The sequence below is a fragment of the Hetaerina americana genome, unplaced genomic scaffold (genome assembly GCF_022747635.1).
Source record: "Hetaerina americana unplaced genomic scaffold, ioHetAmer1.1.p SCAF_8, whole genome shotgun sequence".
Taxonomy (NCBI): domain Eukaryota; kingdom Metazoa; phylum Arthropoda; class Insecta; order Odonata; family Calopterygidae; genus Hetaerina; species Hetaerina americana.
The window spans coordinates 47,126,142-47,149,747 of NW_027287427.1; the positions used below are offsets into that span (position 1 = coordinate 47,126,142).

At 41.8% G+C, this 23,606-nt stretch overlaps 1 long non-coding RNA gene across 1 annotated transcript in view; it reads right to left on the minus strand.

The window, feature by feature from the left end:
- The window catches only part of LOC139697815 (uncharacterized), a 984,864-nt gene that overhangs the window by 741,967 nt on the left and 219,291 nt on the right, over nucleotides 1-23,606 (minus strand). Inside the window, exon 3 of the long non-coding RNA XR_011702819.1 lies at nucleotides 17,289-17,346. This is a non-coding gene — a long non-coding RNA (uncharacterized lncRNA). The remainder of the gene's footprint in view (nucleotides 1-17,288; nucleotides 17,347-23,606) is intronic.

A 23,606-nucleotide genomic window follows, 5' to 3' on the forward strand; every position in this document is an offset into this window, starting at 1 on the left:
GGCGATAGAAAAGGCCCAACAACAGAAAATTCACGCGCTTCTAGCACCATGAAGAACACGTAAAAATAAGTGCGATTTGAAGGCTTTTGTGTCATCACTCATCTCTTGTGTGTGAAGGCTCACAATGTGTCTTCACCCAACATCTACTCAAGCAATGGACAACCAATTGGTAGAACCAATAAGAATGGGTTCAAAGAAAGAACTTTAAACGAATGGATAACTTATAATTACCAATAAATATTAATATGTTTAGGATAAAAGGACATTCATTGGACGTATAAAATCATAATTATTTTTTTTTAATTTGAGCAACTACATAATTTTGGGAACCGAACCCTCGTAACGGAACATTCATCTAGGAGAAAGGGCACACTGGGTGATAAAGAAACTTTAGGACGGGAGTTAACCAGCGATCAACGACCGTCTCCACTCTTTCGCAAACTTCAAGGTCCAACTCCAGCTTACACGTGATGTGCCCTTGCACACACAACATGCCCTAATGCCTCTTGACTTCCCTCCCCACTCCCTTCTTCAGCCCCAGACTCCACTAGAAACGCCCTGACTACCTAAAAACCGACACCCGACCGCATACAAGCAATCCATTGCCCGCAATCATCGCTCCGACCCAACATGAACGTACGCACGCACGCGCAAACAACCGCACCATCGCCGAAACCGCTCGCTGCCCGCTCCTCCCTCGCCGCTTTCTTTCCCCCTCAATCTCCCACTCCCCCCCACCGATGCCAATCCTCCCGCCACGTCATAAAATATACCCTTACCCCACTCCTCCGCCACCCAAACTCCTCCCCCTCCTTCCTAATCTCTTTTTCCTCCGTTACACCAGAGCAGAACCACTACCGCCGCACGCCCTCCACGCCACCCATTTCATCTCATCCAATGTTACACACATCTCTCTTTCTCCCACATCCCTCTCCAAACCGACAATATCCCCCCACCCTTCCCCGCACTACGCCTAAAACTCCCCCCACCCTCCCCCGTTCCCTCTCTCCTCTCCTTCTCTCTCTCCCTCTCTCTCCTTCGCCTGCACACAACTTTATATTTCTTGTTCACTCCTTTTTTTATTGCAATTTTTCCCCTCTTTCATATCTCTCACTCCCCCCACCATCCCCACTCCCCCTCCTTCCTCCCTCCCTTTTTTTTCCTGGCGGGCCGCAATATCCAAGAAGACCTCTCTTGATGAAATTTCTATGACGTTCATATCCACCTACCACCGCCACTATTTCGTTCATCCACCCCCTTCCTCTCCATTCCCCTCCCGATCCTCCCCTTCCCGCCCCTCCCCCCTTCTTCTGCTTCGCTTACCTCACCCTCTCTTTCTTCCCCATCCTCGCGTCCTCCTCCGATCTTCCCAAGTATTGCCCCTATCCATTCACCCTCCCTCCCGCATCCAACGGTCCAGCCCCTCTCTCCAACCCTTGCAACCCCTTTGGGCAGCCCCCCCTCCCCGCCACGTCCTTCCCATTGCTTTTCGCTCATCTCAACCCCCCCCTTCCCCGTCACTTTCGCTCCCGCCATCATGCCGCCTCCCCCTTTTAGGCCCGCTTCACTCTCGTTCTTCGTACACGGGCCGTCACCAAACCAAACCCCCATCCACACCCTCATCCATATCCGTAAGGGGATGTTGTGCGATCGAGTACATCAGGAGCATATCACGCTCCATTCAGCAAAGGTCGAGAGATGTCTGTCCCTGTAGTGTTTCAGGTGTCGTGCATGCTGTAAATCAAATGAGACTTCACACGGTGATTCATGGAAAGGGGGGGGACAAGAAAATGTGTTTGCATTGCTGACTGGAAGAGATCTTCAATCGCAAACCTGATCATTAAGAGCGGATTACATTGATATTTTGAAATTTCTCGACTTTGAAATTGAAATGAGTTGTATCTTCAAGGAGAATGAATCGGGATTTACGTACATTCATTTTATTTGGTGCTTAATGCTTGGGGATAAAAAGGCATATTTAATGAGTGGGCCAGTAGTTTTTGAAGTAGCACCAATAACTCATCGGTAAAATAGAGTAACAATGTGATAAAAAAATTTGAAATAGATTTATTTTAAGCTCAAAACTGAATTACTTCAAGTTTTGTGAGTATACTCATCGTTAGTACTCGTAAATACTTCAATTCTAAGAGTGGCGCAGCTCAAAATTCGACTTTCGTTTAAGCTACGCTTTTCACTTGATCATATTCCTTCACTTTACCCTCTCCCATTGCCCGTTGTACGGACATGAATCACATTTGGGGTTTTCACGAGCTATTACACTTAATTAGCTGTCATCGCTAATTTAGTGTAATTCAAAATACCCAAAAGGTAATCCTTCTAGGTGTTACCAAAATCTTGCCGGCCCCGGTGGCGGCGGGGTAACGCGGGTTCGATTCCCACCTTGGTGGGTTTTCCTCCATCTAGGACTAGGGTGGTTGATGTTTTCGTTTATGTATACATGTAGAGGGGTACGTGGAAGAAGGGTTATACTGTCTCAATCCCTCCCCAATGAAGTCGTTAAAGAAGAATTTAAAAAATTAATCCTCTTCGCTCAATCTTAATACCACCTCAATACCTTTTCATTTCCACTCCCAATCTCTTTTTCTCTTCTGCTGCCATCGATCATATCACGTTTATATATTATATATCTTCGAAATAGAACGCTCTTCGGCGACGCACAAATATATAAAAACACAGAAATACGAGTAGATTTTTAAAACATAGAAACACAAAGAAAGGACACTCACTTATGTAGTTTTGACGTTTCGACGGCACGACCGTCCTCATCAGAATACCGTTCTCGGGGGAAGAGCGGAGAGGATATCTGTGGGGAAATCGTGAGGGGAGAAGGAGTAAGGGAGGAATAGGAAACGGACAAGTGGGTGGAAGGGGATATGTAGATGGCTATTGGATGGATTCAGTGGGCTTGATTCAGTCCGTTAGGTTTAAATGACTGGAGCACCCAGATATGCGCCATCTCGCGAGTTCTCACCTCTATGCTAATTGCAGATTTTGGAAGGGTTTCAATCACCGAAACAGAGAAGCAGTCATCGAAAGATTGGTCGTGGGAAGCAGTGTGAGTAGGGATGGAATAATTAAGGAAGATGGGAGATTTGGTGGAATGGCGGTGGTTATTCATGCGGAGGGAAAGGGTGGTGGTGCATTCACCCACGCGGAAGGCAGGGCAGAAGTTACAGGAGAGGCGGTATATAATATTTTTGAGGTGCAGGTGGCGTCGGGTGGGAAATTGGTAGTAAGGAAATTGTCGGGTCTTAGACGATGGCAGCGTTTGCAGCGTGGGCGGGTTCATGGTACGGACAGGGGCTGAGAAGAGACAGGGGTGCCCGCAGATGGTCTTGTCAACTTGAAGATGTCTCGCAAGTTCTACGGGCGTTTAAACGAAACGGAGAGTCAATGTAGGAATATAAATGATGTAGACTGACTGTTATTAATAATTGGGAAGATACCACGGATTATATGCTTAATTTTGTGGGTTCCAGGGAAGCAAATGGTGAAAAGATTAGGGCATTTTGGGCGGTTTGGTTTGAGAAAAGGCATTCCTCTCCCCAAACCAAATTGGGTTGACGGTTTGAGAATTTTACTGTTCAGTAGTTTTTTAGAGTACTCGCGTTTCCTGATAGAGTCATGTAGCTAGTCCATCTATTTTTGTTGGGAGGGGTTGTTGTTGCGGAGACTGAGGCCACGGACTGAGAGTGAGAAAGGGATGGAGCGTTTTGTCTGTGATGGGTGGCAGCTATTGAAATGAAGGTATTCTTGGTTTTTGGTCGGTTAAATGTGGACTGAGGTGTTAAATTTATTGTTCTGGAGGTGAATGTCGATATCTAGGAAAGTGATATTCGAATCTGATATAGATTAAGTGAAAGATACCGGGACGGAGGAGTTTAGGGAGGAAATGAAGGAGGATAAAGGTTCGCGTCCTTGGGACCAAAGGAGGAAAATGTCGTCAAAGTAGCGGGCCCAGAAGAAGGGTTTAAGGGTTTGCTGGTGGAGAAAGGTATGTTCTAGTTTACCGATAAAAAGATTGGCGTATGCCCGTGCCCATTGCAATACCTTTTATTTGTAATACTATATACGAGCTATGCTTCAGGTTTCTTAGTCTGAGTCTTAACTACTACCACTGTTACTATCTTTAATTAATAGCAAATGAATTCTTCTACATTCTTTCGACCTAAATTTTGCCATGGTATGACAACGAACTCTAGTGTTGACAAATTTTTAAAAAAATAACGAGTTCCAAGAACCTATGGGAGATGCCGCGACAGTTACTTTCATCGGAGTCATCCGCTAATTATGCATAAAAATGAAACCATTTCAGAGTGTAAAAATTGAAGCGATGTCTTGTATGTTATTATGTACCTGTAAGATAATTTAAAAAACCGAAGCGTCACCATGAGTTCATTCTAAAACCGTATGGGAAAATCTTTAATCTCTAAGAATTTTCCATATCCGCCTTAAGATTCGAGGTTTTCTCAATTAGGCCCACGATCAAGATTCCCTTAAAAAGAAATCATGTCTCCCCCACGGAAAGGGTCGACCGAAGGAATGAACGAAACATGTTATCAATGCTCGCATTCCCATCGATCCCTCTCGCTCGCCTTCAGTCCCCTTCCTCTTTCCTCGTCTGCCGCGTTCCACAACAGGGGACTCCCCCGGTCTCCAAACACAGCCCGCCCCTCCCAGCCCGCCCCTCCCAGTCCGCCCCCCCGACCCCCATCCCCCACGGCACTTAAATCCCCCGACCCAGTCCTCACGACGTCATACCCTCGCCCCTCGAAATCACTTCAAGCGGCACTTTCACCCACTTCTGAAAACTCTTCTCACTCCATCCCTCGCCCCTCTCCTTCAGCCCCCACCCCCCCGACACCCCGCCCCTCGATCTCTCGGAGACCTCGCCCCGATGGTGCGGCGACGATATCTTCGCCCTCATTCCACCCCCTAGCCCTTGACCTACCCCGCTCCCTTCTTCCCTAAATTTTTTTTTCCGGCTTCACCGATCCGACCCCTGCTCCCTTACACTCCCCCTCTCTCTCGCCCTCCTCCCATCTACGAACCCCTCAAGGGTTCATCCCTCACGCGCCGCCTACCGTATCCCTTCACCCTCATCGTCCAAACCCCCTCCACAACCGGAAGCCAAGTCTGCTTCTATGACCTTGAGACTAGGGTATTACCTCGTCGCCCCGGATCGTGTCGCGGGCTGTTTAAGGCAGGAATCGCGGTAGAAGTGCGGCAAATTAAATTTGGATTAAACTTGTTGCAAAAGTATCAGTGTCGCAATTTTCTGCGCGACACAATGCTATCCCCGCGCACACTCAATCGGCAGGTCAATGCAGTGGTGAAGGAATGCGGAGAATTAACTGCCGAATGGGTGAATCCAAAGAACACGCCGAGGGAAGCATTGTGCAGTATAGGATGACCTTTAGGTTAGAGAAGGACCCAAAACACATGATCCAAGGTCATGCTAAATTAAAACGTGCATATCTCCTATTTACTCCAAAAAATCATAATTTATTTTCCATTTCTTTTGATCTGGATGGACTGTTGATTGTGGACGACTAAGTCGACTCATAATATTTGAGGTTCCGTATTGCATTTCTCCCGATGTAAGTCAATCATTTTATTTTATGAAACTTCCATCATTATTAAGGTTCGTTCGGTATATTGAATAATTACTCAATGAGCCCATGTGAGAGGATTGAAAGTAGGCGTAGAATAAATCTTTTTTACATAAACCAACAATATCGAAGGTTGATCTCGGTACAATTTCAGTGATTCGAGATAAGCATCGCTATTTTCAATTCAACCCTAATTTATGGGGAAGTAACGGACGTGTATAACGGCATCCGTTTTTCAATGTCTGACTCAATGTGGCTACCGACGGTCATCTCACTTCCTTGTCGTTTTTACCATATCCTCCCGACCGTAGACAGTTTCCTTTTAAAGATACTGTCGGCTAATACGTAGGAATTGAAGCGCATTACGCCAATACGGACTCACTTTTCCACTCATAAATAGGACAGGGACGAGAGAAAAGACCCCCGTCGTTTTTTAAATGTTTTTATTCCAATTAACAGCGCGTGGGTATTGGTTGCTATTTCTCAACGCGCGCGTTGGTAGCACTCTAACCCATCATCCCCCTGCCCGCCCGCCCCGCCTCCTCCACAATGCTACCCTCCCCCTCCCTTTCAAATGACTTCGCCAGCATAATGGTTCACATCCTTTAAGTGCCATATTGAACGTAAAATACACCTGGTGCCACGGGCAAACAGAATACATTTTTTTCACATATATACGTAGATGTTTTTCATATATATATATATATATATATATATATATATATATATATATGCAGATGTGTGTGTGTATGTATATATATATATATATGTGTGTGTGTGTGTGTGTGTGTGTGTGTGTGTGTGTGTGTGTGTGTGTGTGTGTGTGTGTGTGTGTGTGTGTGTGTGTGTGTAGGGAACACAAACGGTGGAGAAAGGCGCATCGTCAAGATATACATCCTCCGCGTTATTCAAAGTGATATAGGTCTTTGCGTAGGGAGAGGGGTGTGGCCTATAGGTGTGGAGGAAGGAGGGGGAGGTGGTGGAGAGGAGAGATCGGGAGAAAGAACGCATTCCATTATGGTGATTGAAATCCGAGTCGTTAAAAAATGAATACGAACTCCACAACGGTTGATTTCGTCCTGGATATTGCTTCCCGCTTTTTTTTAACGGAAGCAGGCGTTATAAATCTCCAAACCCTCGAGAATGTATTTTTTTTTTCATTCCTTCCTTTCCATCCCAGCCAAACTCCTCCTCGCTTCCCCGGCCGACCAACCCCCTTCGTTCCGTGCTCTTGCCCGTTGGCTCAGTAGGTGCTGGCGGTGTATAAAGCTCCGCGCACGAAATTTCATAATTTAATGGAAGACAACCTCCCTCCCCCCCCCCCGACCCCCAACCTTCTCCTCCCTTCCCTCACCCACCTTCCTTCCTTCCTTCCCCCCCCTTCCAAGGGTTTGAACGGGAGAATGAGAGAGAGAGAGAGGCAGGGTGGGATAAGAGAATGAATTTCTTGTGAAAAAGTCTCGTTGAAAAAAAAATTATAATAAAACTGACCTGGGAGACGGAGAAAGAGTCATATCGGAGATTAAAACTGTTATTGCAGGCCATAAAAATCCCTTTCTTGCTAATGTGATGACGGCGAGCAATTCAGGTCCTTTAATAAAAGTGGGAATGATAAAGTTTGTGCTCAGGATTGGAACCAGAAGTCTTCAATGACCGTGAGCTCTTAATGTCACTCCGCCGTTCCCAAGGAACAATTTTTCGTCGTGCCCGTTGGGTCACACCCATCTGTGAATAGTTCGCCTAGACACTCTCGCATTCCCTTTGTTTTACGTTCGGAATAATTTTATTCGGGTACAATGTATCGAACCGTGATAGGTAAGTCATGCTTGCCTTTGATTTATTCATACTTCGTCGGCGTGATGCAGGGTGATTCCCCGAGAATGATAGAAGTGTTTTTCCCGTTTGTGATTTTGACGTTGTCAGCATCACTGCAATCGTCCTAACCTCAGTATTTCAATGAAAATAATAAACGCTGAGTAACTTTCATGGTGAACTTACTTTTTTGCCGTTTGCTTCCAAAGCAAGTTAAATGAAATATTTTCCGATATTTCCTCTCACACGATATTATCCTTCCTTTAAAAATCATTAGTAAATTGGCTTCCACCCACCTTTTTATAACTGTAATCTTCATATCTCGCAATGAAATTTTGATTAAGTGTCAGTGTGTTCATTTGGCATCTCACAATCGTAAATTTTCATTGATGGACCGAAAGGGCCATCGTCGCTATATCTCAGTTCATCGGCTTCTTAAGCGATTGAATTTGAAAACGAGGTGAGTTCAAGTCATAGTCTACTAAATTTGTGTACTAGAAAGTTGAACCTTCTGTTCCTTCTCAACATAATGCCTCCTTAGACGTAAACACACTTAACTATGTCGACGCCATAATTTGATTGCCACTGATAAGGCTTTTGTAGGGGTCCTTTTAGGGGACCCATTTCGAAAAACCGTCGTTTCCGTGGCCGAGGCTGCTTGGTTTCGTTGTCACACGAATTTTGCCCTTCACTGAATTATCGCTACCATAAACGCACATTTTCACATAATGTTTACGATCACCACATGTTTTTCTAAGCTAAGATATATATCGATGGTTTTTCAAACCACTTCAATGGAGAAAACGGTTGATTACACGCTATACATGTGAACTAAACGAAGCTAATAAGTACGAGCATTGAAAAAGCTGCTCATTCTAGCGGCAATCATTCAAAGTTGTGCAATTCATGGTGAAGCCATTTATGTTTTGTGTTTAGAAATAATGTCCACGTTTTTGAATCTCAACCACATACTTCTATCCATCCCCGTTTCGAGAAAAAATTTGCCGACCTTAAGAGCTAAACAAACCTTGTGCGTTCCTCGTCTTTTCTGCTGCCCGAACGTTTTTGAAAGACATTGAAAAAATATTTCCGAGCACGTGTGAGAACGCACGATCAACCAAAATCGGAGAATATTTACAAAGAAACAAGATCGGCAGTATAAATGGTACCTAACATTCTTCCAGTTTAAAAAGTACCTTATATGGCAAAATCTCTAAAAACAAACACAACCTTACTTCAGGGAACCTCCACATACCTGCAAAGGGCATGAAATACTGTCCCCTAACTTAACCCGTTATAAACAATAATAAATAATCTACCCACACCCACTACCGAGTACCTCCATAAACCGGTCAACTCTTCATTCAGCGTTGACGGTCGGAGGTCGCTGGGAGGTTCCACTTGATAATAATGCGTGAGTTAGGGAATAAAAGTGTTAGATGATTTTTATTTATGAAATAATGCGGTTTTTAATGTGCTATGACAATGAATTCCCAGTTTTCTGAATGTGTTACTTAATTAAATGTTCCATAATGGCAATGTTTTTGACGGACGTGATGCCATTGAAAGGCATAAAACTCTTAATTTCCTCTAATTAGGAGTAGTATTTCTATCAATAATGGAGACGCTGTTAGGTAGTCATCAGCAGGCGCTAAGATAGATGCTTATCAACTCAAAACATTTTATCACCTCAGAGCACATCATTCCATATGGAATAAGGCCTCGTTGCACCAGCATGGGCAAATAGGATCTATCTCATTTTCCTCACTAATAGTGTACCTTTTTCAATGCGATTCCTAATTCGCGAATTCAAGCGGTCTGTTCCATCGTTACCAGCGTCTTCATCACACACACGAGAGTAGAGAACTTTCCCTTGGAGACGCTTGGCAAGTGAGTAAAACAGTCGGACTTTTATGAAGCAATTACTCCCTAATGGCTCTTGCACCAGCTTTTGAGATGCAAATATTGACACTGGGCCTCTTCGCAGTATTAAGGCTTACGAAAGGAACGTCCATTTGGTAAGATATTTAAATCAACCGTTTCAGCATTCCTTCAAAGAGTAATTCATTGGCTATTTAACTGATGTAATAGCTGAAAAACGTACGCAATCAAGTCTTTCAGTTAATTGGCGACAATGACAATTTAAATTTAAAATACCACAGTTATCAACCCGAAGGCTTGTTTGATGGGTGAGGGTTGGGTTCACCTAGTACTAAGCCCAACGACGTGTGAAATTCACACAGAAGAGTAGTAGTAAGGGGCTATCTCCTTTCGCACAGAAAGTTCTGGTGCCACACAAAAATCACACAGCCTAGTTGACGCCTCTGAGGGTGCCCAGAGGCGTCGACCGGAATTGAACCCGAACCATCTGGTCCGCAGCCCAGCGCTCTACCGATTGAACTTCCCCACCCCCTAGTAATGGCAATATGCACTCCGTTTTTACATCACATGAATAGGTATGAAATCTATTCCTTTTGTTTACGCAAATCTTTACGCTTTGAAAGACAATATTTTCTTACTCAAAGCAACTTTTCACGTCACATCACGAGTTCACTCCACCCAACACGGTTATTGGTTATGGCTCTTCTCTTCCCATGTTTTTTGAGTCATTCCCTTCGACTATTTTCTTTCTCCACCCGGTTCAAAATCCATTATAATGCCTCGGTGTCTTTTTTACAGACTTATTTTTTGTCAAAATCCGTAAAAGGGCAACGTTTTGTGCGGGAATTGTATTTTTTTTGTTGGCGAGAGAGAGAAAGAGAGAGAGAGAGTGAGAGAGAGAAAAAGAGAGAGAAAGAGCCATTATCAATCAATCGATCCTTTTTTCGGAAGAACCAATCTCGCGGTAATTCCATCAAAGCAAAGGCACTTTATTTTTTTAATAATAAGCTCCGACCGCAATTTTATCCAACATCTCCCTCTTTTTCTCCCTCCGCCCTCTTCCCTCCTCCCTTTTTCGCCACCCTACATGGCAAAAAAAACCTCCTCCACCTTCCCTGACTCACTTCCCCTTGCGTTTCCCTTCCCCTCCCCCTCTCTCACCTTCCCACTCCCTCTCTCCCTTGCCCCCAATAACTCTCTATAATTTCCCTCTCGTCACTTCGTTATTTTTCCAGATTCCGCCCGAGCATTATCTTTTTTTTTTTTAATTCTTCCTTTCCCCTTCCTCCTGACAAACGGATTATTTCGTCACCGAAATTGTTTTTCCGTCCAGCGTGGCGGCCTCTCTCTTCGGCGGGGAAAGCGTTTCCTCGCCGCCATCTTTTCCATAATCAAACGCCGATTCGGGGGGGGGGGGGTGTGATAAATGCGAAAAAAATTGGGTGAGATGTTATAAGTATTAAATTTCACGCATTTGCGCAGAAATTCCATGATTGTCACACCCACCTGAGTCACGCATTCTACTCGCATAAAATTACTTTTCAGCGGACGAAACAATAGCGGTCACAGATGGGTAGAGGCATTTAAGCGCACTATTGAATGGTTCTATTATTGTCTAATCGGAAGCAGTGCCCGCAGGGGTAACATAAAAACTCACGTGCGTACGTATATTCGAGCATTGATTGGTGTGAGATTGAGGCAAGATTACTTAAAATGCCTTCGTTTTAGTGTTCTCCATTTCCTGGTTTCACATTTACTCTGAATCATATCCACCAATGGACGGCTAAAAACCTTATTCCGATCGCGTCTGCGCGTGTATATTTTATGGTATAAGCAGCTTGCTCTAACTTAACAATGCCAAAATAAAACGCTCGGTTAATTTAACAAAACGCTCAATTATATTTCAAAGATAGTATTTCGACGAGAACTGAATCATCTTGAAAAAGAATACATTTCATCTGCATTCATAGTTGAAGATAGAAAGGGACGGCGAAGGGAGAGTAACAGAAATATCTGAGTATGGATGTTAGAAAATAATTGTGAAATCAGACGCATGGAGAAGAGTTTTGAAAGTTTAAGTGCATAGGGGGTTATAAAATAGGATGTTTGATGAAATATCACCTTGGGTGAAACACGCATATCAAATGCACGAATTTGCAAAGACAAAGCACGTGAGGCGATAAACTCTTGCAATATATTTGAAGACAAAAATAATCTGTGTAAGGTAAAAACAAGGGAAAGATGAGCGGTAAGGGTTCTTTCAACGGCATTCTCTGTTAACAACGTGACGTATATAAGAGATCAGCGAGAGAGGAACAAATAGTAAGAAAATGGTATTTGCGTTCTGTCGATCAAACACGGAAGAAAATTTTATTATCCAAGGAGAATTTTATATCCAAAATATTCTGGCATAAAATTTGATAAGTGTTTAAGTATCCGAAAATATCTTCGTAGAAATATGTGAGTCTGATTTAATCATAGGTAAATTTACTAAAAAACCAATCTGCATAAAACTTTTGCCTTCGGAAAATATCACATTTTGAAATTTTACTCCATTTACTTTTTGTGACTTATTGCAAATGGCACAAAAAAGAAGTATGGGCAGGGAAAATTAGAAAAGAACTAATTACTAGTACATAGTCAAAACTACATGTAAATTGCAGTAATCACTCCAGTCGCTGAGATTGCACTATGACTATACCATGCACTAAGCACTTCCTAAACTGAAGAACTGTAATATTCATTATTAAAAATGCTAGGAGTAAGCGAGTTTATTAACTTCTATCCGGGTATAAAACCTCTTTATGACTTGAAAATATAAAACAAGAGTTTTTATTAGTGATGACTGTTAGTAATTAAGCCCAAATTTTAACTTATTCTTCTTAATCTGTCTTTTATCTAATACGCACCGCTTGAAGTGCAATGGATTTTTTTAGAAAACTAAATCCTCAATAAATCACTGAAAATGTCATAAAAATGTTGTTACTGGGCTTATGGAGAGTTATCATTGGAACATATGAAGATGAGTTCATGCCAGCGACGTCAGATATAAGCTCTAACATCAGTTGATCCCAGAGCAATTTCATCTCACGAACTTTTTTAATAAAAATCCAATTCTCGCGGGCAACCTCCCTCAAAATGAAGCATTTCCAAAATATAATAAAATCACAGGAATCTCTGTAGCACCCCTAATCCAAAAGTTGGCACAGGAAGTCTTTTAAAGCAAAGTAAAAACATCATCAAACACTGGGTTAAACAATAAAAATTGCTATCATGCGGGCGATTAAAGTTATCTGACATACCCTTATGCGCATTTGTAATTTCGTAGAATATTAACGGCAGTGCCAGGAAACTGGAAAAGAAAATGGTGTTCTGCAATTCATTTTGACATCTACACTTGATAGAACTATGCATACATGTGCATAAGTAAGTTATTCATGATAATACGCGTTTCCTTCTACTGCTTGACGCAAATCGGCACTTGGCTATCACCATCAATTATAACTGTACACAACCGCGTATGGTTATACGTGACCGTGCAGTATCACGTCACATACGTGCAGTTTAGCCTCTCAAAAGCACGCCCTCAACCATAACCATCTAATTGACGGGCGTTTACCCTTTCTAAACCTCCAAGTCCGACGCTTTGAGTTCGTGCACTGCTAAAATCACCGAATTATCAGCAATATGGCTAAAAAAAGGGATACTATTCACCGGGTCTCAACAGTTGTCATTGATTGATATTGTCTTTTGATTTCCCCTGCATTATCGGCAACCAAAATAATGTACCCATAACAGCAAAAGAGTAACGCACTTTTCCACAGAAATATGCAATTTGGTACAAGGCGTTTCACCGTGATATATTACGAGCCTATGATGAAGGGTTGTCAGAGACACTAAGATAAGAGGAGGTGGGATCACTTTATTTGTAATTTGATAGAACTCCTCTGGTTGAGGTTTTATTTGGCTTGTGTTCTCCGGAAGGTTGAAAAGCCTTCTTCCTTCCGCTGACGAAGGTGGTCGCGCCATTGAATATTCCGTTTATCGTGTGCTTCATTTCTGTTGGCTATATTTGTTTGTCAATCGAATATATATATATATATATATATATATATATATATATATATACACATTATATATACATATAGTATACGATATACATATATGAATTATATATTCATATATATATATATATATATATATATGAATATATATATATATATATATATATATATGAATATATATATATACATTATGGAAATACGATATACATATAATCTATATAGCTATGCACACGCACCAATACATATACACGCAAACAATTGTATAAATGATAAGAGGGGGAGAAGTAAATCCCCTTTTACCTCCTCTCATCCCTTTCCCTTCAGCCATTACATTTCCTTTCCCCTGTCCCACGAAGGGGATTCGTAAAAGGGTGGGGGAGGGAGAAAGAGAATCCTAGGGAGAATGGGGCATGGTGAGTAAATGGAAGTGTTACCGGGCAGGGGGAGAGAGAAGAGGAAAAAGAAGATAGGGTGGGGGAAAAACCCTCTTACCCTTCCCACTGCGCTCCCTATTCCTATTTTTTTACGCGCACACACACACACACGCTCGCACACACAAACACCCTCTATATACCGAAAAACCCCCTTCTGTTTCCTCTCGAAGACTGCTCTTCCATGGTCCCTGCTAATAGAGGTTACAGCCCAGTTAATGGAAAAATTATCGGAGTGAAAATTTCTCATTAAAGTCAGATGTAGCGGGAAGGGAGAGAGAGATTCGTGCGCGGGGGGGGGGGTGGTAGTAAGACGGAAAGAGGGATGGTAGGGGAGTGGAAGAGGACGGTGGGTAGTGAGGAGGAGAGGTAAGGGAAGAGTTTTAACGGGCGGGGATTTCCGAGGAGGGTGCGGAGGAGAACGGGTTGGTTTTAGGAAGGTTGAGTAAGGAAGGAGTGGAAGGAAATGAAGAGAAAGATGGAGGGGGAGGGAGGAGGAGTGTGAGGGGAAGGAGGAATGGGGGGTGCGGAGTGAATCGGAGTGAAGCGGTCCGACGCCCGGGGGAGGGCGGGATCCATTCCGCCGAAATAAAAGACGTCGGTGGTTTACGTTTTTCATGCGTCGGAAGAACTTCTTCTCCAGAAAAGAAAACCCTACACGGATGTGAAAAGCAGTGGAGAGTAACGGTCGATCCACTTGAACCTGCGAAGTTTCGAGCAGGGTAACGGAGCAAGTGGCGCGCGTATCTACTATATCTGGATAGGTGCGCGAACGCGTAGATCGCTGTCGCCATTGAATAGGTAATTGGAGCCATTTAGGAATCGCACACATATCTAGGGTGGAAATCCTCCTATTGATCAGTAGGGAATTGTTCCCCCTTACATGCTGCTTAATGCACGTGTGGTAATTTACTGGCGAGGATGAAGCGGTGACTATTTTGCTGGAGAAAATGTTTTACAGTCATCGCATAATGTAAACGGATCGCTAAAGAGACGGAAAGCAGAACAGATTAACTCTTGGTTATTTCACAAATTTTAAAACTCACGGGATAATTTTGCGCTGCAAATTTTCGTGGCGAAATGCAAGTGAAAGCATTCTTCTTCCTGAGTTCTCACTGTCGGAGTTCTGGATTTTTAGGTCATGTTTCGCCACTTGCCTCGGAAGTTCCCTCAGATAAAGCTGAATGAAAGATCCAAGCCTTAAATATTTTCAGTAGATCAAAATTCGGTGTGCTTGAAAAGGCCTCTCCATTTTGCATAAACCATCTTGCTATTTTTCATTTTGTTGGTACTGATTTCGGATGCTAGAGCAATATGCGGTAAAGTTTGAGATCATAACGCCGAGAGACCGTAAACTGGCAAAATCCATTCCCTGGTACACATTGTATCCACGGAGGAGTACAAGAATAAAGGCCAAGGTGAGACTTGCAATTTTTGCTGCTGAAAGGTTAAAAAAAAAAAATATCCTAGGAATTACGAACGCTTTTGATAGAAGAGAAATGAAAGGTAAATTAACAAGAGCCTGAACAAAAGCCTCGATGTGAGAAAGTACCTTATTAAAACATGATTAGATTTCCTATTTGGTTCTCGAGGGGAATGGATAATAACAGCAAGAGAATATTAGTAGCAACGGAATTTCGGTGTTAAAGAAGATTGATCCTGATAAAATAGACCGAGCGAATGATCAATGAGGAAGTTCCACAGAGACTAGACGAGGAATGATATTTTTTGGAAACTTCAAAGAGGGACTAAAACAAACTAATTGGATGTATTATGGGATTATACCAGCTTCTCGGAAACAATTAAGCAGCCAAAATGAAGAATTGAAAAAAAGAACAAACGTGAATGTAATAGGTTGAACGTTAAGTATTAAAATTTTTCAAGGATAAGCTAATAGGATGGCTGTATTTGACTACTGATAATCATGTCATCCATACCCGAGATAGAATCTGAATCACTGGATTTGGATTTTGTCGATGAGGTCTGCCCAACAAAGTTAACTTTAGCATCAGCTACTATGTTCATGGGATGCAGGTATCATTCGACGACTCTGAAAGCATTCATTATTAACCGGCACGATGTGGTAGCAACTCCAAAGTCATATTTCCACGTTGATATTTCTTCAGGGGATTGGATAGTCACGCGTCAGACTGACGGATAAAAATAAAATCACGTGAAAACTAAACAATGAATTATTCCTTTCAGCACACGAATGGAATATATAGCCTTCTTAAGGCGAAAATTTGTTTTATTTTGTTTTCAACTGTCTCCTTTTTTTGTTATCCTTATGTTGAAGAGTACTGGTGGCCCCACTCCGAGACACGTGGCTTAAGAACAAGGGATAGGAGGGGTGACTTGTAGAGAATTATTTCGGATATATTACTTCTTTTCTTTGAAAAAATAACTAATGAACATAAGGAGGATGATTGAGATTGGTTCTTTTGTTCCATCGTACTATTTTCGTTGGCGTTCAAGACCCGGAGACACAAGCGTCGGCCTCCACGGTGGGGGGGGGGAGGGAGGTGTGGTAGTGTTGGCAAGGCAGGGTGCGTCAAACAAGCGGGATGGGGGGACGGCGGCTATCTGCGATCCGAAATACAAAAGCTCGTCTTAATTTCCGCAACTTCATTCATCATCCGCCGTTTGAAATAAGCCAGGAAAATTCAAATTGCGTATCTGGAGTCAAAACGATGGAAAGAATGGAATTTCCTGTCGATCGGTTCCGAGAACTCCTTGTTTCCATTTTATTGAACTCTCGCTCGACCTTCGAAGCTGTCCGTACAAGAATAGTTTGGCAGCGAGCTTCTATTAATCAAGTTGAAGGTTCTCAGGAAAATAATAATTACTCCACAGACGCCTAGCAAAGGACACTGCTTCTTCTCGTCCAGGAAATTATCTTAATATATCATATCTTTGGAGACTTTACGACAATATAATGAATCGGTTCAAAGTTTTGAAAAAAACAACGTGATCCCATTAGTGAAAACGTAATACAGAATTGGTGATGCTAGATAACAATAGTCTTTTAACGTTTACATAGGAAAATCTCATTCCAGTCGTTGAAATTTCCCATTCGTTGCAAATATTTGCTCAGAAACAATGAAAACCAGACTTTTTATTGTTAATCACTATTTATACTGCCCCGACCTCGGCTTCAATTTCTTACCGTCATTGTCATAGGTGCAAAAATTACTGTATATTGTAGTTGTAGCGTAGGTAAATTTATGGTAGCATTTTGTTACCTTTGTTAATGGCGCTAAGGCGCTGAAACTGCGGTCAGGACAATAAAAGCCGAGTAGAACATTACAAACTTTGGTTTTCACTAATCTATAGTAGTCTGTCGGATTTACCATATTTGCAAAATCATTTTTTATTAAAATTAGGAAATTAGGCTATGTTACTCATTTCTCCCCAACTGGAGTATTATAATTTTAAAGCTTATAAATATTATTTCTTTGTACTAGTACCTTAATTCTCTCAAAATGGTATTGCCAGGTAATCCATATCAGGCATCTTCAATGAGTTCTGAAAATGAAAGAATATTGTGGTTAGTATTATTTTAACTCATTAAATATAAACTTCAGTGTCACAGGATAGAAATAGAAAGGGATCTTTTACTCATAACGTATTCTTTATATCTTTGCACATTAATGTTTATAAATGAAAATATCACATAAAATATTCTTTTAGATTCATTTAACATTTATAATTTTCATTAACTTTGATTTTTTGCTAAGAAATAGTTGGTTGCATAGTGATTTCTAACAATATACCATCGTGTCATTGCATTCTCATGGCATAAATGGTAGGTTTACGTCATCATTTACCCTAACTTTATTCTGATTGCGTGCTGACAGTAATTTTTACCATTCAAGCCTTCCATATTTATCGAGACATGCAAAATAATGATCATTAGCCTTTTAAATAATGAGACTATTTAGTAGGACCTAGTTAAACCAATAGCCCTTAGGACAGGAGATACCTCATGAATATGAAAATTGAAAGCAAATAGACGAAAGTTCCCTCTTTGACAGAAATACCTTGCAAGGATTACTCGTTTAGCCTTATTGCTAACCATTTTCTGTATCTTTGAACTAGAATTATAATTATAAATAAATCTTGTCTATATCCAAGATGATATGTTTTCCAAAAATACATTATTGGATCAAAATATATACATTTCTCTTTTTCATATTACTCTAATCACCTACAAACCAATTTTATAGTGAGATTAACTCCGCTACCTTTATTTATTCAATAAGCCATCTCCATATTATTTGAATAATAAAATTAAATAATAGTAATCCAAAATTCATTATCAATTAGAGCATGGATAAGTTCTGTGTACAATTCTTTAATTACCTGTCATTATTATAGCAATGAAAATAAATGGGGGTTATAATTGGTTTTCCTTCTGTAGTCCTCTCCTCTAACCTAAATATGCGCTCCTATCAATTTGCATTTTTTTTTAAACTACAGCTTTTACTCTATACCTCGATATTAATTAACTTTTCTTCCGTATCAGTTTCAGTGCGTGCGTACATAACTGGCTGAAATTGGAAAAGGTTTCAAATCATAACACTCAATTTCAAAGCGCTATTGTTTAAGCTTAAATCGAAAAGCCATTGATCCGTTACCTCTTAGATAAATAGGAAATGGAAGCCTTTAAAAAAGGCATCATTTAAGCGGCATATATAAACTGAAATGTGTAATGAGTTCTAGATCCTATCCAGGGATACTAATTATATTTACCTTGGCGCGTCTCTTTTCGAAAAGGGAATTTGTCAGTAGAATATAATTTTAATTGCTTTACCTTCCGAATAATCCTATGAGTTATACAAGATATTATATTTAAGAGAGTTCCAGATAAGGTTCAATTTTATTGAAATCCAATAAACCCTACATTATTTATTATTATTTATTATAAGTAATTTATCTTTATACCCCTCCTGGACTTTTCCTAATTCTCTCTTCAAAATGTAAATAATTTGAATACGTCCGAATTCCAAAGTATTAAGGTGATTTTCAATAACATAGGTCATGCATTTATCAGTTCTATTTGATTTCAAATTTCTTTTTCCACCGACTTACTTTTGTTATAATGCCGAGCATCGTCATGAATATGACTCCACTACAATATTGAGTCTGCACATCCTAGTTTATCAATAGTACATCGGGCTTCTAGAGATTGAGTGTTCCACCCATTCCGTTTCATAATAGAACAAATGCTTCGGATGCTCCCAGTAGCAGTAGTAGTAGTAATTGGTGTCATTTTCGCAATTAGGGCCAGGTGGGTAATTTGGTAATGGTAAGATTTTCAGGAAATTGAGGGAGGGTGGAGATAAATATACTGTCGGCATTAGCCTACTCTTAACGAAAGGCGCTAAGGAGTCCACAGTTTAACGCCCCATCCAAAGTAAGTTTTATTCAGTTAAAATTTTCTCCACGAAGCACCCCAAGCAGGAATCGGGATACCACTGAAAACTCCCGTCGACACTGGACCAAAAGATATCAGAACCAGGGCCTTCAATAGGCATCACATAGCCTTGGGTCAAACGCGAAAGGAGTCGCCTCCGTTTCGAAGAACGCTCTCGACGTTATGCAACCACTGGTCTCGCGTGGGATGAGCGGGTTGCCGCTTTGACGACATTCCAACGGAAGCAAATTCAAGCACACGAGGAAGCACAAGAAGTACGAGGGTCATCTGGAAAGTAGTACCCGTTCGTGCCGCATGAAGTGCTGACGACGCGAGTAGCCGCTGGACGAGGTCAGATAGCTTCAGTGGCTTGTCTGCCTTCTCTGAGCCAAGTTGCGTGACGCTAGCATTGCCTGTGTTGTTTCTGTGATTGTTTACAATGTTTAAAAAAATTGAGAACGCCGCCAGTTGTGAAGTGAGGGCAGTGATTAAATTCCTCAATGCAAGAAACGTTCGCCCATGTGATATTCATCGCCAATTAAAGGAGGTGTATGGAGACAATGTAATGGACGAGTCGTCTGTTCGGCGGTGGTGTCGCAACTTCAACATGGGGAGGGGGAACACACACGACGATGAGCGTTCGGGTAGACCGTCTGTCATTACAGACCAACTGGTGAGCTCAGTTGACGAATTCGTGAGGAACGATCGGCGCGTCACAATTGATGACATCTGTGAGCATTTTCCCAATGTTTCTCGAACAATTGTTCATGAAATTGTTAAACACCATCTGCATTATGCAAAAATTTGTGCAAGATGGGTCCCTCGCGTATCTCAATGAGCTGGCGGCGAAGGACTATGCAGCAGGAATACAGAAACTTGTCACACGTTATGACAAATGCCTTAATTTGCTTGGAGATTATGTTGAGAAGTAGTTTAAAGTATCCTCTTTCAAATAAAATTTTTTATGTTTGTTAATATTTACTTTTGTGTCTTTATTTCACGAACGGGTACTACTTTCCGGATGACCCTCGTAGCTTCGTACTTGCGACAATTTCAGGACAAAAATCCATGAACAGCAGCACGAAAAGATCAATTACAGAAACACTGGGCAGATGCTATGGCCTGCTCTTTATAAACTGTAGAAGAGTTTGAAAAGAAAAATTCTGACACGGCTTGTAGCCAACCCACGTGTTCACTCTCAGGTATTAATTCCCGCGGACGGAACGGAGGATAAGAAGTTATGCATCACCTAGTTATCCTTTCGTAGCTATTTGGACAGTTCCACGAAATTGGAGACTTGACTGTTTGGTTCTTCTAATATCACGACTGATAAAAATGACCTGTTCCAATCGGCACTTGCTCCATAAGGCTCCAGCCACATTTGGCAAAATTTACCACATCCAGTCACTAATATCCCGGCAACAGTCGATAAAATGGTAACATTTCACCCATCTCCGAGGAGAAAAAGTGAATTTTTCAGACTGAGTATGCATGGAGCATAGACACAGCGAAAGCATCTACCATGCCATAAGCACAGAAGGAGTAAGGATAGCTTTCGGATCTCAGCCATTGATCTTTGGAGTGAGAACCTCGAAAGACGCGCCGCCGTCATTGATTGACCTCCTCCACCTTCCCACGTGTGTTTGGTCAACTTTGTCGACAATTTTCCATCAACGCGGTGACATCCTGAGGAATCAAGAACAACGAAATTCACGACGGACGGAAAGAAACCTCAGACGAAGACTAAGAATGAGGGGGTACGTTCATTCAAGCGGGAAAATGGGAGACGACCAAGCGGGAGCGAGAATGAGAGAGGGGTGGACAGTGTCCAGCCGAAAGGAGAGCCTAGTGTGGACCCTCGACGAGGCGATCCTTAGATAACCAACTCCTGGTGATGTGAAAGAAAAGGGGAAGAGGGGAAGGGTGCGGGAAGCAAAAGGGAATTGAGCGCGGGTGGGGGAGAGGGGCAAGGAAGGGTTCGACAAGGGAAGCGTTGGGAACGAGGACGTGGAGGCAGGAAGGGCGAGAGGGGGGGAGAATGAGGGTGTGGATTAATGAATGAAAAAGGGTAGGTGGGGACGGGAGTGATTCGGGGGTGGTGGTGGACGAGAGGGAGGAGGTGTGAGAGGGGAGGGGAGAGGAGAAGGCGGGGGAGGGTTTGGAGTGGAGAAAGGGAAGGGTGGGAGAGTGGTATTTTCCTGGTAGATCCAGACGAGGGTTATTAGAAAGGTCTCCCTCTTTCCCTCCACCCCCTCAGTCCCCCGCGTGAAGATTAAACGAGGGTTGGGAAGGGTTGGGTGAGTGCGGAGGAGAGGGCACGCCATGGGAGTGGTCGGGATGGAGGGAAGTGTCGGGAGATTGGTGATGTGATGAGGGGATATAAGGGATGAGGTGAGGGGATGCAGGGTGGAGGGTGGTCCTTTGTCGCCGACCGTGCTACCATCGTCTTTTCATCGCCAAAAAGAATCCACCGCTCCAAGAGTTCCCTCTTCCTTCCTGTCTCCCTTGGTATTCCTCGAGCTGAAGAAGCGGATCGCATATACTATACGCTTTTTTTCGGGCTGCGTTAGGGGTGATCTTTTCACTTTGTTTCAGGATCAACTCGTTGGTCGAATAATGATCTCTTTTCTCTTTCTCGTATATCACTTCCCTTTCGGTGTTCATCTTTCGGAATTCCACTCGCGGAAATTGCGCACAAAGCATTCCCGCCGTTCCTTTCGGGGTGGAAACAGTGGAATTAAGTCCAGGTTTAGGCTATGGTTAGAAAAGAATACTTCCGTCTTCTTGTAGTTTCTTCAGTAGTATCCTTTTCTGCGTTCCTTCTTTTGTTCTCCTCTTATTAATTCGCTATTTCTTGCATGCTTCTAAGCTTCTAATAATACTATAATAATATCTGTCTTCTGAGTCACTTCTTCCGCATTAGGATACACCCATCCTTCAGAAACCACTCATCTACATCTTCCCCCTCGTTAAGCGGTTCAACTTTAGTCCATTCTCTCAATATGACGAGGCAAATTTCTCGCATGCTGTCACAGGTTCTAGTTTTCTGCAATTAATGATGAACAAATAACCTATTTTTGTACTTTTTTGTAATATTCTAATGTACGACGTTACTACACTATCTTTAGGTAGTTACTTTTTTACTAGAGGCCGATTTTTTTCCATATTGCTCAGTTACTGGGGAAATCATTGCGCATTCTATCATGGCTCACTCATAACTTGTTCTAAATTACCATCCCTTGTCACAGTTACCCATTTTCTCTCGTTTAGTTGAGGTTCATGCTCATCCTGGTATGCACAAGTTTCATTTGGACGTAATAAGACGGAGAAGAGTATTTTCATTGTCATTATATGTATGTATTGTCATTTTTGCTGCCTTAGGCAAACATTAACGATTATACGTAGGTAAGTACAAACATGGAGGCATTGTCAAGCGTGGTATATTCTATTGCCGAAATTGCCCCCATTGTATAGCTGATAGCTATAGAATATGTAGATTTGAAACATTATTATAAATGCCTTAGGTGATTGGAATACAAATTCTCAATCAAAAAAGTTACCATCAAATAATTTAATTTAATGATATACTATATAGCCAATTTAATGAGAAAGGCAAAATTGTGCTCAAAGCTAACAGAGATATTGATATTTATGGCAGGTACAGTAGTTATTGGATAAACCTGTTAGTAATCCCGTAAAATATACTTTTAAGTGGAAGCATTAAATAAAAAATTGAAAATTAACGAAGGCTTTCACCATGCATCATGGTTGGCATAAATTGGATTTAGTTCTATTGAGGCAATTATAATGAAAACGGAACAAAAACTCTAAAACTGATCTGCTTTGAGAAAACAGTGGAATCTAATATTTATGGAGGGAATGCTTATTCGTTTTGTTGGGAAACATTTCTCATCTAACTGCGATTCCTGGCATGATCGAGAAAATATTTTTCTTGGCATTCCAGCAATTTATTCCCGCTACGTTTTCCCGAGTATTCCATTAGTATCTAAAGATGGTATACTTCATCATGGATAATAATATCACCGATTCAAATATGATGTGACTAATGTAATCTTTTAATGGCCCACATAAATTGTTACCTTAAGGAAATTTAAACACGAAATGTACCTTCGAGGATTGTGAGGAAGTTGCTCCTGTGCTGGATAAGATAAATTGCCTTTGTGGCTTAATATTGGCGTATATTCTCACGAGAAATGACTAATACAAAAGGGTTCTTGATAGTATCGTACGTCGATACATAGTTCTCCATTACGCTGCGACATTCCTTGTTTCGTAATTTTCAAAAGACTCCGCCGTTCATACCGCTGACTGTCTGGAAAAGCTCCGCCCTTTCAATTAATGCTCGAAA